We start from the raw sequence: 17500 nt of genomic DNA on the forward strand, positions 1-17500 counted from the left end.
CCATCTAGCAACCAATGCACATATGTGCTCACTCAAAAATGCTAAAAAGGAGAGTCAAGAATCATCAATCCACCATCACATGCATCATTAACAAGCTTCATATTTAGCATGCAATGGCATTAACACAAAATCCACCTAGGCCGAATCTTAACTCATCTTCATGCCTCATCACCACAACATCAAACATCAACCAAGAATGATGCATCCATGGTCGAGTGTCATTTCATCACATAGCAAGATTTAGACCATGGGCTAGGTAGAACTCAAGCTAACAACTAAAATATGCATGAATCTCAAAGAATAATATCAAACATACCTCAATCTAGTTACATGCATGGCCAAACTTCCTCCTAATCCTCTTCCAAACCAAACATGAAGCAAGAACTCCTTCCTCCTTCCTTAGAATTTTTGGTCAAAAGAGGATGAAAAAGGATGAACAAGTTTTTCTTTTCCTTTCTTTAGCTCACGGCAATGGGGGGGAAACAACCACTCATTTTTTTGTTTTCCTTTCTTTATTACCCATACTCCTTATTTTATTTTTTTCCTACATACCTCACTAGGCCAACATGTTCCCAACATGTTTCCACCCATAGCATGGCCAACCACTAGCTCAAATTTTGGGTAATTTGACATGCAAACCCATCATTTTCACAACATGCATTAATAGACCATTTTAAATTAGCCTATCATATTTTCACCATGTCTCATATCGATCCCTATTTAATAATTTCTCATGCAATTGGCAAAATTGGAGAATGAAACTTCCACATACTCATGTACACACATAATAAGCATAGAATATGGAAATTAATTATTTTTATGACTCGGTTTTGTGGTCCCGAAACCACTTCCCGACTAGGGTCAATTTTGGGCTGTCACAACTCTCCCCCACTTAAGAAATTTTCGTCCCCGAAAATCTTACCGGTAAATAGGTTTGGGTATCGTTCTTTCATCGAGCTCTCGGTTTCCCAAGTAGCTTCCTCGATCCCGTGTTTGAGCCATAACACCTTCACTAACGGAACCCTTTTGTTTCGCAACTCCTTCACTTCACGAGCTAGGATATGCATCGGCTCTTCTTCATAACTCATATCGGCTTGAATTTCAACCTCTGATGGGCTAATTATGTGCGATGGATCAGATCGATAGCGTCGAAGCATCGAAACATGAAAGACGTCGTGAATCTTTTCAAGCTCAGGGGCAAAATCAATCTATACGCAACCGGACCAACTCGTTCGGAGATTTCGTACGGCCCAATGAATCTCGGGCTCAACTTGCCCTTACGGCCAAACCTGAGTACCTTTTTCCAAGGCGAAACTTTAAGGAACACTTTATCTCCCACCTGATATTCAATGTCCTTTCGTTTCAAATCCGCATACGATTTTTGACGATCTGTGGCTGCTTTCAGACTTTCACAGATTACCTTTACTTTCTGTTCAGCATCCTTAATCAAATCAACTCCGAAAATTTTACTTTCACCGAGCTCGGTCCAAAACAACGGTGTACGGCATTTACGACCGTACAAAGCCTCGTAAGGTGCCATCTTAATACTTGATTGAAAACTATTATTGTAAGCGAATTCAATCAAAGGTAAATACCGTTCCCATGAACCACTGAACTCGAGGATGCAACATCTCAACATATCCTCAAGTATCTGAATTATCCGCTTAGATTGACCATCGGTTTGGGGATGAAAAGCAGTGCTAAAATGCAGCTTGATACCCAAAGCTTCTTGCAATTTCCTCCAAAATCGCGAGGTGAATCTCGGATCTCTATCCGACACGATAGAAATAGGTACCCCGTGTAATCTCACAATCTGAGAAACGTACAATTCAACTAGTCTATCCAATGAAAAATCCATACACACGGGGATAAAGTGAGCCGACTTAGTCAGTCTATCAACAACAACCCAAATCGCATCCTTCTTACTTGTTGACAATGGCAGTCTGGACACAAAGTCCATTGTGACTCGATCCCATTTCCACTCGGGTATCATGATCGGCTGAAGTAATCCTGAAGGCACTTGATGTTCCGCTTTCACTTGTTGACATATTAAACATCTCGAAACAAAGTCGGAGATGTCTCGTTTCATACCATGCCACCAAAACTAACGTTTCAAATCGTTGTACATTTTCGTACTCCCCGGGTGACTTGACATTCGGCTACAATGGGCTTCGTTCAGAATCATCGAAATGAGTTCCGAACTCCTTGGAATACACAAACGACTTCTGAACCTCAAACAATCATCATCATCAATTTAAAACTCCGATTCCTTGTTCGGAGCATACTCAGCCCGTTTTGCAACCAATTCATCATCAACTTTCTGGGCTTCACGAATTTGATGAATCAATAATGGTTTGGCTTTTAATTCAGCTATTAACACATTGTCGGGTAGAACAGACAAGTGCACATTCATCACTCGTAAAGCAAACAGTGATTTCCGGCTTAAGGCGTCCGCAACCATATTAGCCTTTCCCGGGTGGTAATCAATGACAAGCTCGTAATCTTTCAACAACTCAAGCCAACGTCTTTGTCGCAGATTTAAGTCTCTTTGAGTCATCAAATTTTTGAGACTTTTGTGATCCGAAAATACATGGCACTTCTCACCAAATAAGTAATGTCGCCATATTTTTAAAGCAAATACGATGGCAGCTAGTTCAAGATCATGGGTCGGATAATTTTTCTCATGTGGCTTTAATTGTCTCGACGCATAGGCCACCACTCGACCTTCTTGCATCAATACGCAACCCAACCCAAGTAGGGATGCGTCACTATAAATGACAAACTCTTTGCCTGATTCGGGTTGCACTAAAATTGGAGCTTCAGTCAAATAAGTTTTTAGTTGATCAAAACTTTTCTGACATTTCTCCGTCCATTCGAACTTAACATCCTTTTGAAGTAGCTTCGTCATTGGTGTGGCTATCATCGAGAAACCTTTGACAAATCGTCGGTAATAACCGGCGAGTCCCAGGAAGCTTCGAACTTCGGTAATATTTCTTGGAGGCTTCCAGTTAAGTATGGCTGAAATTTTGCTCGGGTCAGCTCGAATACCCGATGCGGATACCACATGACCCAAGAAGCTAACCTCTCTTAACCAGAACTCACACTTACTGAACTTAGCATATAACTGCTTATCCCGCAAAATTTGCAACACTAGCCTCAGATGCTCAGCATGTTCGGTCTCATCTCTTGAATAGACCAAGATGTCATCAATGAACACAACTACGAACCGATCCAAATATGGTCTGAAGATCCGATTCATCAAATCCATAAATACCGCAGGGGCATTTGTGAGCCCAAACGGCATCACTAAGAACTCGTAGTGACCATATCCCGTTCTGAAAGCAGTTTTGGGTATGTCTGAATCTCGAATTCGCAACTGATAATAACCCGATCTCAAATCTATTTTTGAGAACATTGAGGCTCCCTTCAGTTGGTCGAACAAATCATCGATACGCGGTAACGGATATTTGTTCTTTATCGTCACTTTATTCAGTTGACGATAGTCAATGCACAACCTCATGGTTCCGTCCTTCTTTTTCACAAACAATACTAGTGCACCCCAAGGTGAGAAACTTGGTCGAGCAAAACCTCTATCCGTCAATTCTTGCAACTGAGCTTTCAACTCTTTTAACTCGGTTGGTGCCATACGATACGGAGCTATCGAAATCGGCGTAGTCCCAGGTACAAGCTCAATACCAAACTCTACCTCCCGAACAGGTGGTAAACCCGGTAATCCTTCTGGAAAAACATCCGGGTATTCACAAACCACCGGCACAGATTCGGGTTTCTTGTCTAATTCTTTGTCATCTAGTACATACGCAAGGTATGCTTCGCACCCTTTTCTTACATATTTCTGGGCCAACATTGCTGATATTACAGCTGGCATCCCCTCCAAGTCCGTAGACTCAACTCGGATTACTTCGTTATTTGCGCACCTCAAATCAATAGTCTTGCTTTTGCAATTCACAACCGCATCATGCGCGGTCAACCAATCCAAACCAAGAATAACATCAAATTCATCAAACGACAAAAGCATCAAGTCCGCCGGAAAACAGGAACCTCGAATTTCTAGGGGACATTTCTTACACACTTTGTCGACAAGCACGTAACGACCCAAGGGATTTGACACCCGAATTACGAACTCAGTAGACTCAATAGGTAAAGTCTTACTGGATGCTAAGGTTTCACATATGTAAGAATGAGTAGAACCGGGGTCAATCAAAGCAATTACATTAGTATCAAAGAGAGTAAAAGTACCGGTAATAACATCAGGCGAAGAAGCATCCTCGCGGGCACGTATAGCATAAGCTCTAGCAGGCGCACGAGCCTCGGATCTGGTCGTAGCATCTCTAGATCCTCTCTGACCACCACTAGCATTGCCCGTATTTCCAGATGGTCTACCTCGAGCAGTGGTAGCACCCGGTTTCCCACTCTGATTTTCATTCTGTTCAAACAACCTCGGGCAATCTTTAATGAAGTGGTCAACTGATCCGCACTTGTAACAGGAGCGGTCAGGGAATCTACAACTCCCCGAATGCCATTTACCGCAATATCGACATTTCGTTCTATCTCGACGTTCATTCCCAACACTGGCGACCGAAGTGCCTCGTGTACCCACAGGGGGTCGATCACGATCTCGTCTAAAAAGGCCCGAAGTGCCTCTAAACTGGCACGCATCATCTCGAAATTTCTTCGATGCCTGTTGAAGAGACTTTCCCGAAGATCTTTTACGAAACTCTCCAGTTCCCACATCAACTTTTTGTTTTTCTTTTCTAAGCTCTTCGGCTTTACAAGCTCGCTCGACCAGTACTACGAACTCTCGTATTTCAAGAACGCCAACGAACATTTTTATATCTTCATTCAGCCCATCCTCGAAGCGTTTACACATGATAGCCTCGGACGAAACACATTCCCGAGCGTATCTACTAAGTCTAACAAATTTTCGCTCGTAATCAGTAACTGACATGGAACCTTGCTTAAGCTCAAGAAATTCCTTCCGTTTTTGATCAACAAATCTCTGACTGATATACTTTTTCTGAAACTCAGTTTGGAAAAACTCCCAAGTTACTTGCTCTCGGGGCACAACAGAAGTCAGAGTACTCCACCAATAATAGGCAGAATCACGTAGCAAGGAGATAGTACACTTTAGGCATTCATCGGGTGTACAAGATAGCTCATCGAGTACCCGGATAGTGTTGTCCAACCAAAATTCAGCTTGCTCGGCATCGTCGCTATCCGTAGCTTTAAATTCAGTAGCCCCATGTTTTCGGATTCTGTCAACTGGGGGCTTATTAGACCTTATTTGGTCAGTTACCGGAGGTATTGTAGGTGCGGGGGTGGTATTAGTCGGGAATGGAGGTTGTGGAACAGCCGTATTAGTTCGAATGTATTGGTTGAACCAATCATTCATCACGCTATAGAAAGCTTGTCTAGCTTCATCATTCGGGTTACTAGCATTAGGTTGAGAGTCCGCCGGCGCTGTCCCTTGTGCGGGAGCAGGCGCTACACTCTCAAGATCATCAGCTACCTCTCGGTCGGGATCGGGATCCATTACTATAAATAAACACATTTGCAAATGTCAGAAATCACCACACTATCAAATAATCACATAAAATGGCATGTATAGCTAGACCCAACGCATTACGGTAGTCCTAGAATCGGCTAAACCGTAGCTCTGATACCAATCAAATATAACACCCCGAACCCGAGACCGACACCGGAGTCGAACACGAGGTGTTAACAGACTTTAAACCCCTTATAAAAAATATTTCCTAGACACTGCCAATCTGCGTACTAGTCGCTTTAAAAATCATATCTTGAGTTTCACAACTCGAAAATCAGTTTCGTGATTTTTCCCTGAAACTAGACTCATATGCCAATCTACATATTTTTTTCTAGAATTTTTGGTCGGGCCAATTAGTACAGTTTATTAGTCAAATTCTCCCATGTTACAGGGATCGACTACCCTGACCTTTGCGCATTACGACTTGGATATCTCCTTGTACAGGGCTCCAATACTGATGCCGTTTGTTTCTATAGAAACTAGACTCATAGAGGAATCTATACATATATGATATGACTCCTAATTATCTCTGGTTAATTTATAATGAATTTCCAAAGTCGGAACAGGGAATCCAGAAACCGTTCTGGCCCTGTCTCACGAGAACCTGAATATATCTTAACATACTGTCCGTATGATTGTTTCGTTACTTTCCTATGAAAGTAGATTCATCAAGGTTTGTTTACATAATTTTTTCACTATTTAATTCCATTCCTACTATTTTTAGTGATTTTCCAAATCTACATCACTGCTGCTGTCAGCATCTGCCTTTAAGGTAGACTTTACCTATTTCATGGTTTCCATGATTCAACTAGCCCTTTTTGCATAAATAGCACAATTTATGAAAGTGATTAACCATCCCCGTGGCCAATCCTTGTCAAGCATATCCACACCAAATGATTATAACATTATACTCAAACACATATAAGCCATTTTTGCATGGCTATCCAAAATTTATACAAGTCCAAAGGGTCCACGACCCACAACAAACGGGTAGTCCTATACATGCCATTTCGAAGTTCAACCAAAATTGTACCAAAAGGGGGCTTTGATAGTGTGGGCGACTTTGACCTCAAGATCCCGAGTCCGATAGCTGGAGAACCAATCTATAAAACAGAGGAGCAATGAAACGGAGTAAGCAATTTATGCTTAGTGAGTTTTGAGCAAGGAATTCCAGCACAACAAAAGTATAGCATTCACATGGCTAAACGGATAATTTCATATGCACAAATTTTCGATATCATACTTGCTTCACATTACCAACCCTTATGTACATACACAAAAGATCAACTCAGCCAAAGGCCGGTAGCTCGTTTATCAACTGAGCGAATACTTATTTGTAAGGGCTCAACTAAATTCACGCACATACGAAACATACCTCAATGTTGGGATGTTTCGAGAGTATTAACTAGAATTTTACAGCAAGTTCATTCATTCCCAAATCACGTACCTTCGGAATTTAACCGGATATAGCTCCTCGTTCAAATGCCTTCGGGACATAGCCCGGTTATAGTAATTCGCACAAATGCCTTCGGGACTTAACCCGGATTTAGTAACTCGCACAAATGCCTTCGGGACTTAACCCGGATTTAGTAACTCGCACAAATGCCTTCGGGCTTAGCCCGGAATTAGTATCTCGCACAAATGCCTTCGGATCTTAGTCCGGATATGGTCACTTAGCACAAAGCCTTCGGGACTTAGCCCGGACATCATTCAAATAACCATGCACATTTAACAATAAATCATGGCCCATTCGTATTTCATTTTCGTTAGCAAAACTCAAACACAAGACATTTATCATTCTTGCAAATTCGACTCAATAGCCACACAAAGAGCATGATTTTAATTTGCTTAAAACATGATCTAATCACATCATAATTTAAGCTCTTTTACTCAAGAACTTACCTCGGGTGTTGTCGAACGATTCCGATAGCTATTCGACCACTTTTTCCTTCCCTTTATCGGATTTAGTTCCCCTTTGCTCTTGAGCTTAATTGAACAAATAAATTGATTTAATCATTTGAGCATCGAAAAGAGGAACACAAGGCACTTAGCCCATATCTATACATTAGACATTAAGGTCACATATGTACGGAATCATGAATCAAACTCAACATTTTTTTTGCTAATTTTTCCCCCTTGGCCGAATATGCATGTCTACTTTGGGGCCGATTTCAACACTTAATACATTCTACAAGTATGGTCACTTGTATTGACTAAACACCCTTTTGTTTCAAGTTCAAAACTTGGCTAATACACACATATATACACTAGTAAAGCATCATCTCCCTTTCCATCAATTTAGCACATGCATTACTCATTAACCTACAAAAATCATATTCGGCCTTAGCACACAACTTGCTAGCCGATTCTTCCCCATCTAGCAACCAATGCACATATGTGCTCACTCAAAATGCTAAAAAGGAGAGTCAAGAATCATCAATCCACCATCACATGCATCATTAACAAGCTTCATATTTAGCATGCAATGGCATTAACACAAAATCCACCTAGGCCGAATCTTAACTCATCTTCATGCCTCATCACCACAACATCAAACATCAACCAAGAATGATGCATCCATGACCGAGTGTCATTTCCATCACATAGCAAGATTTAGACCATGGGCTAGGTAGAACTCAAGCTAACAACTAAAATATGCATGAATCTCAAAGAATAATATCAAACATACCTCAATCTAGTTACATGCATGGCCAAACTTCCTCCTAATCCTCTTCCAAACCAAACATGAAGCAAGAACTCCTTCCTCCTTCCTTAGAATTTTCGGTCAAAAGAGGATGAAAAAGGATGAACAAGTTTTTCTTTTCCTTTCTTTAGCTCACGGCAATGGGGGGGAAACAACCACTCATTTTTTTGTTTTTCCTTTCTTTATTACCCATACTCCTTATTTTATTTTTTTCCTACATACCTCACTAGGCCAACATGTTCCCAACATGTTTCCACCCATAGCATGGCCAACCACTAGCTCAAATTTTGGGTAATTTGACATGCAAACCCATCATTTTCACAACATGCATTAATAGACCATTTTAAATTAGCCTATCATATTTTCACCATGTCTCATATCGATCCCTATTTAATAATTTCTCATGCAATTGGCAAAATTGGAGAATGAAACTTCCACATACTCATGTACACACATAATAAGCACAGAATATGGAAATTAATTATTTTTATGACTCGGTTTTGTGGTCCCGAAACCACTTCCCGACTAGGGTCAATTTTGGGCTGTCACAACCGTGCGCTAGATTATGGCTGAACGCCTCTAAGTCAGAATCCGGGCTAGAAGCGACGCACGCGCCCGTCTCCCGATTGCCGACCCGCAGTAGGGGCCTTTGGCCCCTAAGGGCACGTGTCATAGGTGCAACGACCGTGGCGGACAAGTCGCGGGCGCCTCCTTAGAGCGTAATTCCAACCGAGCGGCGGGTAGAATCCTTTGCAGACGACTTAAATACGCGACGGGGTATTGTAAGTGGCAGAGTGGCCTTGCTGCCACGATCCACTGAGATTTAGCCCTTTGTCACTTCGATTCGTCCCTCCCCTCATCTCCCTTCCGATCTTCCATTGTTCTTTTGCACATCCCGACCTTAGGGTCCCCAAGTGGGGGACTTAGTGTAAGGAGTTATTTAAACACTTGGCCTTGCCGCCCCCTCGGGAAATATGGCACAACGGGGGCTGTGGTGGTGCGGGTGCGAGCTCCCAACTATTGGTGGTCCGGGCACTTGTTCAATTTTCTGCCGTGCCGTGCCATGCCATGCCGTACTTCATTCGACTTCTCGTATTTGTTCTTTTGTTTTGGGCCAACAGAAAAAATTTCCAAGTTAAACACTTGGCCGTGCCGCCCCCTCAGGAAACATGGCACAACGGGGGCCGTGGTCCAGGCACTTGTTCAATTTTTTGCCGTGCCATCATGCCATATTTCATTCGACTTCTTGTATTTCTTTTGGGCCAACAGAAGAAATTTTCAATTAAAAATACCAAGTGTAAGTGGCGTAAAAAAATTGCCCCTATTTCAGGTATGTACGGGAGCCTCGGGCAACATCCGCAACGTAGGCCATCCCGTGGTGCGGGTCATCGGGCAACATCGGCACCTTGGTGCCTCGGACGTGCGGGAGCGTTGGGCTGAAAAAAGTGTCCCTGTTTCAGACACATGAATGTCGACTGGTAGCACATTGACCAAGCTTTTTTAGCTCTTTAGGGGGGAAGTGATATTGAGCAGCCAGGGGTTATCCAGGGCACTGCCCACGCCCATCGCATGCCCGGACGTCGGTGCCCCCCACCACCGGTTAGGTTCCCGGCGGTGCTCCGACGATCCATCCCAGCGATGATCCGGCGATCCATCCCAGGATATACAAAACGGCGCAACGAGTCCCTCCCCAATCCCAAAAGGTAGAATTCAGATACTGTTACATGTTCGGTACCCAATAATGAATGAACCGTCCCAAAGCTAGAATTCAGATACCGTTGCATGTTCGGTACCCAACAATGAATGAATCGTCCCTGTCCCTCCCCTTTTGCAAGAAGAGCCTCCGGTATCTTTGGCCCCCGGTCGTACGGTATCCTCGTGCACCATCGGTAGCGTGTGCCATCCCGTGGTGCAGGGCTATCGGGGCGCCACCGGCCCCTTCGATGTGTCGAAACATCCGGCAGCATCAGCACCTTGGTGCATCGGATGTGCAGGAGGGTCGAGCACCAAAGCTAAATTTGGGCCCCTGTTGGTGCAGAAGCGTCGGGACCATAAAGTGTCCCTGTTTCAGACACATGAATGTCGCCTGGTAGGTCGCCTGGTAGCGTGTTTTGGTTTTTCTCCCAGATTTGGGCGATTTCTTTTCTTGTTTTTTTGTTCGTGGGTCTGCCGGTATTCTTTTGAATATTGTGGTAGTTTGGTGGGTTAGGGGGTGCTGTTTTGTGTGGCGTGGCCTTATTTTGTTGGTCTTTTGTTTTTTTTTTGTTTCTGTTCGGTGTTTTTTGTTTTTTATGCGGAAGGATCTGATTTGATTATCGCTGGTATAGACGTTTTTCTTGTAGTGCATGTTGTACGATTATTCAAGGTGATCTCGGTCCTTTTTTTACTATTTTTTCCGGTTCTTGGTATGTTGGGTACGCTTTTCAATGTTTACGTGCGAAGTGCATACTTTATTTGGGATAAATCGCTAAAAGCTTTAAGGCGGGCCCCACGGTGGATGTGAAAAGTGGCGGTGCTGTTGACTTTTCTACGTTTCTTGGTTCATTGTTTCTGCATGGATTAAGGGTTTCTTTCAAACCCTTTCATCTTTTGTTTTGCTCTGCATGCATGTACAGTTTTCTTGGCACGTTATTTTGTTCAATTTTATTTTCGTCGCTTCTGGGTGTTTCGTCTTTCTCATCTCTAGAGTAGTTCCCTTTGGGTTTGTTGATGGGAATTATTTTCTTTCACCTGGGCTGATTCTTGTGAAGTTGGTGTAGTCTTTTAGCTTCTTTTTTATCTTTTTGCTTTTATCTGTTTTCGTGTTTTGGTTGTCTCTGCTTTTGTTTTTCTTTTTTCTTTTTTTCCCTTCGTAAGTTTTAAAGTTTCTTTTTTCGTCTTTGTTAGATTAGTTTGCTGCGTTTCTTGTATCTCGTTTTCTTTTTGTCTTATTGTGGTCTGCTAGGTTCCGCTGTTTCGAGGGTTTTTTGTCTCGGGGCCTGTTTTCTCTTCTTTCTGGCCATTCGTGGTTGCTTTTTCTTCTCTGTTGACTAATGGAGAAGAGGCCAGATAGTGATACGACAATATTGACTGATGAGATAAATGTGCTCCTGGGAAAGTTGAAGTTCTCGGAAGAAGAATCGGTTTAAATTATGAGTACAAATGATGGAAAAAACGTCAAAGGTTTCGAGTCATAGGCTGTGGGCAAGGTTATGGCGACAGAGCATCCGAACAGAGAAGCGATGTATAGGGTGTTTAAGTCTCTTTGGTATACAAAAGAAGAGGTGGACTTTGTTGCATTAAAAGAAGGGGCTATCATAGTCAAGTTCGGATGCTTGGAGGATCGATGCCGTATTCTCAATCTTATGCCTTGGTTATTCAACAAATGCTTATTCTCAATGGTACCATTTGTGAAGGGAAAGAACATAGCTTCTTATGAGTTTGGGCTGTCGCCTTTTTGGTTAAGAGTCTACAATATCCCTATTGAACTCATGGATCGCCAACTGGCAGTGGAAGTGGGGAACGCCATAGGTGAGCTGATGGCGATAGATTGGAAGGACAGAAATGGTGCGTGGACAGAATTCATGAGACTAAAAGTCAAAATCGATATTTCAAAACCATTGAGGAGGATTGTCAAGTTAGCGAGCAGATATGGTGGGGAAACGATAGGGGTTATAAAGTATGAAAGGCTCCCCGACTTTTGTTACGTGTGTGGGTTGATAGGACACACTTCTAAAAATTATAAAGACAATAGGGAGGGTGATGGGATAAATGACTCAAATGCCCAGTATGGAAGTTGGATGAGGGCCCCTTTTATGAACCCGAACTAGGAGAGGAACATGAGGAGAAATGGGGTGGAAATAGTTAAGACAACAATCACTGCGAATGAGGACAAGGAGGAAAGTCAAACAAATTCAAGGGATGAAAGTAGGCAGTCTGCCCAGAAAAGAAAGGAGAAGGAGGGTGAAGAAAGCTCGATATCGACATCACCTGTGGAATAAAGAAGTCATAGGCTTATACGTGACTGCATGGGACGGTTTAAGCATAAGAAGAAGCGCATGAGGGGGCCAAATGGAAACAACAGTGAAGAGAGTCCATGCAAAGTTGTCAGGAGGAGATTAATGGAGAGTGTTTCACCTTTTAAGGCGGTGGCTGGTGACCAGCCCCGCCAGGAACCATGAGGATTATATGTTGGAACTATTGTGGGGTTGGAAACCCTGCGACAGTTCGTGATTTAAAGCAACTTCTCGTTGCAAATGATCCGGATATTATTTTCCTTTGTGAGACTAAAAGTAATGCTAACAAATTTGATTCTGTTCGTAGGAAGTGTAGAATGGAGGGATGTTTGGCTGTGAACGCGAAAGGCAGAAGTGGGGGGTTGGTTATGATGTGGAAAGATAGCAAACAGGTCAAAATTCAAACCTATTCCAGCAACCATATTGACTCGTTGATTCATGTTGAGAATGACGGCCCCATTCGCTTCACGGGTTTTTATGGTAATACTGACCCTAATAAAAGACAGAGTTCTTGTAATATGCTTCGAAGGGTTGGTCAGACGGTGAATGAAAAGTGGATCATTGGGGCTGACTTCAATGCTTTACTTGATGAGGCAGAAAAAGAAGGGGGTAGGAGAAAGGCAACTGTTCTTATGGAGGATTTTTGCTCTATTGTTGATGAGTTGTCGATGGTGGATTTGAAGACCGACAATGGGTGGTTCACCTGGGTCAACAACAGGGAGGGCACAGCCAGGGTTAAAGAAAGGCTTGACCGATTCCTTATGTCCGCCAATGCTGTGAACAGCTTCCCTTTCCTGGAAACTAGGGTGATTCGGCAGTCCAGCTCTGAGCTATCAGTTTAGACACGGAAGGTAGGAGGCCAAGAGATAGTCTTAGGGATCCTAGACTATCTTTTAAGTATGACGTCTGCTGGGCTAGAAATGAGGAAGCTAAAAAGATTATCAAGGAAGCTTGGCAGCGTGGTTCCCAGGATACTTTGGAGAAGATTTCGTTTGTGGGCAACGAGCTTGGAAGGTGGCAGTATAAGAAGCTTAAGCAATGCGGAATCAAATTGGGTCGCTGCAGGCGAAGATAAATAGTACTATTGATGGCCAAGGGAGCAACCATGAGGGTAATAAACTCAAAGCTATGCGTTTAAAGGTTTGCAATTTACTAGATATTGAGGAGAAATTCTAGGCTCAAAGGTCGAGGGTTATGTGGCTTAAGGAGGGGGACAGGAACACTCGGTTTTTTCACGTCAGAGCTACTAATAGGGGCAAAAAAAACCACATTGCTAGACTAAAAGACATCAACAGCAACTGGAGGGATAACACTGTTGATATTTGTAAATCCATCAGGGAGTATTTTCAACTCTTGTTTAAGTCAAACTTAAATTCTAATAGTGTGCCTAACCTGGACTATATAGAGAGATGCATTTCAGGGGAGGTTAATGACAAATTGTTGAAGGATTTTACAGAGAACGAGATCAAGGAGGCCTTTAATCAAATGGATCCTAGGAAAGCTCCAGGAATTGATGGATTGTCGGGAAATTTTTTCAGAGAAAACTGGGACGTTGTTGGAGAGGACGTTATTAATCTGTGCCTTGATATTCTTAGGGGGGATAAAAATATGGATTGTTTAAATGATACTATAATTGTTTTAATCCCTAAAATTAAAGAGCCGGTGGACATGACTAATTTTAGGCCCATTAGTCTTTGTAGGGTGATATACAAAATTGTTGCGAAAGTGCTTGCCAACCGATTGAAGGAAATGCTTCCGTTATGCATTAGCCAAAATCAAAGTGCTTTTGTTCCAGGGAGGATGATCCATGATAATGTTTTGATTGCCCATGAGCTAGTCCATTATCTTCAAAGTGTGAAGAATGGTCCAAACAAAGGATTTGTTATGAAGCTCGATATGAGCAAGGCATACGACCGAGTGGAGTGGGCTTTCATTGATGAGGTGATGAAAAAGATGGGCTATGCCGATGTTTGGGTGACGAATATCATGAAGTGCGTTCGATCGGTTCGTTATGTGGTGAAGTGCAATTCTACTCTTTCTGAAAAAATTGTGCCGGAAAGAGGCCTTAGACAGGGGGACCCTCTATCTCCTTATCTCTTTTTATTTTGTATGGAAGCTTTTTCAAAATTGTTGATTCGTGCTCAGAATAATAATTTGCTTAAGGGTATTCGGGCTAGCATAAACGGGCCTCGTATTAATCATCTATTTTTTGACGATGACGCTCTTCTTTTTGTTCGGAATAAAAAAAGAGATGTCGAGGAGGTTGTTAATATTTTGGATATTTTTAATAGGCATCGGGCCAAGAGGTTAATAGGGAAAAATCTATGATTATGTTCAGTCCAAAAACTCCGATGGATAGTAGGCATCTTTTTAGCTCTATGCTTGGCATGCGTACTATTGATAAGTTAGATGGTTATCTTGGATTGCCTCTTCCTGTTAGTAGGAAAAAGTCGCTTGCATTTACTAACATTATTAAACGGTTTACATGCAGAGTCAGGAGTTGGTCAAAACACTTGCCTTCATACGGAGGGAAGAGGTTTTCATCAAGTCAATTATGCAAGCTATTCTGACATATGCGTTCTCGGTCTTCTTGGCTCCAAAAGGCATTATCGAGGAAATCCACACAAAAATGAGTCGTATGTGGTGGAAAAACAATGACAAAGCTCGCGGCTGGGCCATGATGGCTTGAGAAAAAATGTGCTATCCCAAGGGAATGGGAGGCATGGGCTTTAGGGACCTACAGCTGTTCAATTTGGCTCTGCTGGGCAGACAGGTCTGGAGGCTTATGACGCATATGGATACATTGTGTTTCAAAGTGTTAAGTGCCAAGTATTTCCCAAAAGGCGATGTGTTCAGTTACAAACAAGGTGATAAACCCTCATTCACATGGACGAGCATTGCTAAGGCAGTTGATGCTCTCAAGGATGGTTTCCTTTGGCAAGTAGGCGATGGCAACACGATCGATATTAGGAAGGATCATTGGGGAGTTGATGGCATTCAAGGTGAGTTGGTTTGTCGGTCTTCTTTTAATCATGACGAGAGAGTGGTCAAGGATCTGTGGGACCATAATTACAAGCGGTGGAATAGGGAAAGGATAATCGAGATTTATGGTGAAAGTTTGGGGGAGTGTATTTGCAATTTGCCCATTCCCCATAATGGTATTAAAGACACGAGGGTGGGGATGCAAAACCCGCATGGACTTTACACGTCTAAGTCGGCTTATTCATGGTTGCTTCTTAAGAAAGTGGGTTTAGGCCCTCACAGATTTTTCTGGCACGCTTTATGGAAGCTTCAGATGCTCCCGAAGATCAAAATCTTTAGCTGGAGGATTGGTCACAACATTCTCCCCACTTTCGACAATATTGCTCACATCCGTCAGGGTTTCCACAACATTTGTCCGAGATGCAAAGACAGAGATGAAACGCTGATTCATGCCATGAAAGACTGTCAAAAGGCTCGTGAGATTTTGGCTACTGGTGGGTTAAACAATAGTCTGCTCACTGGGGAATACACCAACTGCATCGATTGGTTGGAGGATGTTTTTCGTATGCTGGATAAGAAAGCTGCTGTTGATTTCTTAACTCTGCGTTGGAACAGCTGGAATGATAGAAATAATATGCTTTTCAAAGGGAAAATGGATGAAGCGGTGACGGTCTGGGAAAGGGTGACCATGTTAAGCAAGGACTTTCGCATTTATAATCTGACGGAGCCATCTATTATTCCTCCGACTCTGACGATTAAAGATTGGAAAAAACCCCCCTCTGGCTACATCAAAGTGAACGTGGACGCTGCTGTTATTAATGGGAGCAGTGGCTTGGGCGCTATCGCGAGGGACCAAGATGGCTTCGTTATTGGGGGATGCTATAAGTTCGTTGATAAAGCTCTGGATGTTAATTGGGCAGAGTTGGAAGCGCTTAAAGAAGGCTTACACCTGACGGCTAGATTAAAAATTGCTCGGCTTATTGTGGAATCTGACAGTGCTGGGCTCGTCGATTCGGTCAACAAGAGGAATAAAGATATTACTGTTTTTGGACAGCATATTAAGCATACTTGCAGTGCTTTTAATTTTTTTGATTCTGTCCATGTTAATTGGATTAATCGTACTAGCAATAATGCTGCTGATTTACTTTGTCACTTAGCCGTTAGGAACAAAGTTGATTTGTATTTTGATATGGATTATCCGACGGATATCCATAGTTTGATTATTAAAGATGCAATAAGATGAGGTTGACTTTTGGTCGTTTTCTTTCAAAAAAAAATGTCGCCTGGTAGCACATTGACCAAGTTTTTTTAGCTCTTTAGAGGGGAGGTGATATTGAGCGAACAAGGGTTTTCCAGGGCACTGCCCATGCCCATCTCATGCCCAGACGTCGGTGCCCCCCATCGCCGGTTAGGTTCCCGGCGGTGCTCCGATGATCCATTCCAGCGGTGGTCCGGTGAGCTTTCCCGGCGGTGCTCCGGTGAGCCATCCTGGAATATAGAAAACGATGCTACAAGTCATCCCAGTCCCTCCCCTTTTGGAACAAGAGCCTCCGGCACCTTGGGCCCTTGGTCGCGCCGGAGCATCAGGCACCATTGGTAACCTAGGACGTCGATGGTGCCGGAGCATCCGCACATTGCTGCTTGGACGTGCCGGAGCCTTGGACGCACAACTAGGCAACCTAGGACGTCAGTGGTGCGAGAGCCTCGAGCAGCATCGGCACCTTGGTGCCTTGGATATGCAGGAGCCTCGGACACCATCAGCAACCTAGGCCCTTGGTTGTGCGGGAGCCTCGGCCACCATCGGTAACCTAGGCCCTTGGTCGTGCGGGAGCCTCGGGCACCATCGGCAACCTAGGCCCTTGGTCGTTCGGGAACCTCGGGCACCATCGGTAACCTAGGCCCTTGGTCGTGCGCGAGCCTCGGCACCATCGGCAACTTATGCCCTTGGTCGTGTGGGAGCCTCGGACACCATCGGCAACCTAGGCCCTTGGTCGTGCGGGAGCCTCGGGCACCATCGGCACCTAGGCCCCTGGTCTTGCGGGAGCCTCAGACACCATCGGCATCCTAGGCCCCTGGTCGTGCGGGAGCCTCGGACACCATCGGCACCCTAGGCCCCTGGTCGTACGGGAGCCTCGGACACCATCGGCAACCTAGGCTCCTGGTCATGCGGGAGCCTCGGGACCATTGGCAACCTAGGCCCCTGGTCGTGCGGGAGCCTCGGGCACCATCGGCAACCTTGGCCCCTGGTCGTGTGGG

The sequence above is a fragment of the Gossypium hirsutum genome, chromosome A09 (genome assembly GCF_007990345.1).
Source record: "Gossypium hirsutum isolate 1008001.06 chromosome A09, Gossypium_hirsutum_v2.1, whole genome shotgun sequence".
Classification (NCBI taxonomy): domain Eukaryota; kingdom Viridiplantae; phylum Streptophyta; class Magnoliopsida; order Malvales; family Malvaceae; genus Gossypium; species Gossypium hirsutum.